The sequence below is a fragment of the Eucalyptus grandis genome, chromosome 2, assembly GCF_016545825.1.
Source record: "Eucalyptus grandis isolate ANBG69807.140 chromosome 2, ASM1654582v1, whole genome shotgun sequence".
NCBI lineage: Eukaryota > Viridiplantae > Streptophyta > Magnoliopsida > Myrtales > Myrtaceae > Eucalyptus > Eucalyptus grandis.
This window is the reverse complement of record NC_052613.1, coordinates 32,078,031-32,081,228: the sequence shown is the minus strand read 5'-3', so window position 1 is coordinate 32,081,228 and position 3,198 is coordinate 32,078,031.

Sequence of the window (3,198 nt, the reverse complement as noted above, 5' to 3'; positions counted from 1 at the left end):
ATAAGACAAAAAAGGTTAATGAATTGAGCATTAACATCTTCTTCTTTTTTTCATTTTCAAGGCTCTATTTCACAATTAAGACTAGGGTGAAAATCGATGCTAAAATGAATGAATAGAAGTGACAACCGCAAGTAATCCTCCTTTGTCCCTCATCAAATATGAAGTTTAAAATTTACAAGTAGTGACTATCGGGCTCAGCCCAAAAGCTAATAGGCCCATGAGCTTATGTCTAATTCTGAGCCCAAATTAAGATTTTAGTACAGAAAACTCACAAAACCAAAGAGGCCTAAAGTTGAAATGGATTTACAGTAGTTCAGTGTCTTGCTTTGTTTGAGACAAGGGGGTGAGGAATATCATGGGAGAGAATTCCAAAATTTCACACGCTCTCTTTTTCTGAACATATTTATAAAATTTTATGCATTTTCTGCCCAAACTTTTGTTTTCTCCATTTCCTTCCTTTCCCAAACATTAAAGAAGTAACTATAACATCACTAATAAAGCAACGCTAACCTTTGTTAATCAATTCATGACCTCTTTTTTTTAGAATCATTGAATCTTTTTTTATCCAAAATGTCAGAAGTGGCTTTTTCTTTTTTACTTCACATGTGCACTCAATAAATAAAAAAGAAAGAAATAATATATCACAATCGTACGAAGAAGAACACGTATATTGACATCCAAATATCGAATATTAAGATCATGAACTAATCGCCTCACTCTTCTAGTATATACATCATCCCTCGTGTTAGTATCCTCAAACCGTCTTGAGGATTATTAGAGAAAATATCATCCAAGACCGATTCTTAAAGGATAATGAGATTCCCATCCACATAACACTTAATAGCATTCAAATAAATCTCCTCAAGTTTTAGAAAATAGAAACTAAATCCACCACAACCGTTTAAACCATCGCAAAACTTTAACTCTAGCTTTCAGTCTTTTAACACAGTTCTAGTGTCAAATTGCAAATATCTATCGAAAGAAGCCCGGTTTGGGAAGTGTAGTTCATCGAGCCCAACTCTTGGAGGACCCGACTCGACCTCTTCTTTTCTGTGTCGTTGATCCTGGTTTGATGGATTCCCTTCTTCCTAGCTCTATATTCGATCCAAATACTCTGAGGAAAGAGAAGATTCTGGAGAAAAGAGGGTTAGGTTTTTGAGTGTTAAGGATGGAATCGAATGGATTTAGGAGAAGGGTTTGATTTTGAGGAAAATTCAAGTGAAAAGGAAGTGAATCTTGCCGTCGATTTGAAGAAATTCGAAGTAAAATGGAGTGAGTGATGAAGATTCGAGTGAATGAAGGTTGGAGGTAAGTGAGATTCATGGATTTAGAGAGACATATCGTGGTTTTACAAATAACTAATAAAGAATATGCAGCAAACAAAAGTTAAATTAAAATTTCAATTTACCATTTTTATTTTATCCAGGGGCTTAATAAAACTATCCACTATTTAATTATTGGTGTCCGCAAACTCAACCACGAGAATGTTGAATTAGATTTTTGCGCAAGCTAGCAGCGAGGCTATAGTCAAACCTAGTGGGAACATTTTTTTTTTTTTAACATTTATTCTATAATCACACAATTGATGTTTCACCCACAAAATTTGAGCACAATAATTACATGCGACAATAAATTTGACTTATGTCGTCTAAACAGCAACTGAAATTCTTTGGGATTTATGCACTAGAAATCCTAAAATTTGTTGTGAAAATTGAAAAATTTCAAAAATTACTAAAATTTTTAAATCAAATTGGTACAATAAAATGTGGAGACATTATTTTTTACTGTCAAATTGTTTTTTCTGTAAAAAAGAAGAAGGAGGAGGGGATATAAAAATCAAATGAATAAAATAAAAAATGAAAAATAAAAAGAAAAGGTGCTCAAATTGCTCTTATCCATCGCTCATGCCTCAGCCCACCAGACCATGATCATTCAAGTTCGAATGTCAATTCAATTTCATGAGGAATTCGTCCGGCGAGCTCGTGAAAAAATCTGCTGCGGTTCAGATCATCTTTCTTGGCTCTTCTATTCCAGCGACCGATCGCTTGCGAGATCCAGTCGAAGCTAGGCCCCCGCTCTCCAGGCCTATCACCACCACCGCCACTCCTTTTCGCCGGAGAAGAAGTCGAGCGAAAAAGAGATTTCTGCTCCCTCTCGGACCTTTCCTCATTGAAGCATCGAGACTCCAAGAACGAGAATACTCTTCTGGATACTCTCGATTGAACCTACGACGTTGACTCCAGTCCAATCTTCGGCCGCCGCAAACATTCGAATCTCCATCGACCGAGGCGCTTCCACCTCTGTTTGCTTCGAGCTCAGCCAGGTCGGAGAGATGAAACGGAGTATTGACAGAAAGATGCCGAAGTCGCAGCCGATCGAAGCTGCTTCCGAGCTTCACTGATCGCATCTCCCTGTTCTGCTCTGTTTGTTGTTCGGAGATCTCGAAGTGCCTTGCACTCACATAGCCCTCCTTTGTCAGGTCCGATCATCTCCAACGACACACCCAGGACTCCTTGAAAGTTGAGCAGCTGATCGCGACTGCAATCGCACATCATCAAGGCAAAACTGTTACTGTTTGTGTGAAAATCGGCCACGATTGAGGTTCTATTAAGGATTTAAGCTCGCTCCGATGTTGTTGTAATGATCTAAAAGTGAGTCGTCGATTCATATTCGTGTACAATCTCCTTGATCGAAATGCGTATCACCTGTTTGATAAAATGCTCGAACCAGATTTCTTTCTATCAAATCATTGAGCCGAAAGTCATAACGCATCAACTCAACCCACTCTTGACTTATTGAAACCTCACTGCAACTGATTTAGTTGGACTCCGATGCTCACTTGCCGTTGAATTGGTGTTATGATTCTCATGTTGGAAATTGCATCTTGATTTCTCTGGTTCTAGTCGAGTCTTCTGTACGAACGGAGTTCAGTGTTGGAATCGTTGCTTATATGCTCAGATTTTTCTATTATATCTTTGTATAATCCATTTTCGGTATTACCTGACGTGTCATCGCTGTGTATGGGTGTGGCTGGCGAACGATGGCAACCTCAATCTTTGGACCAGTGATCGAGGGAGAGCTTGTCTCTCGAAATAGAAGCTCGGAGAAGCTTGGTGACTGTTCTTGACAAGGCCACAATCATAACTATGGACTCTTCATCCTTCTCTCTGCATTTCGTTGTCTTCATTGCATGTGCTT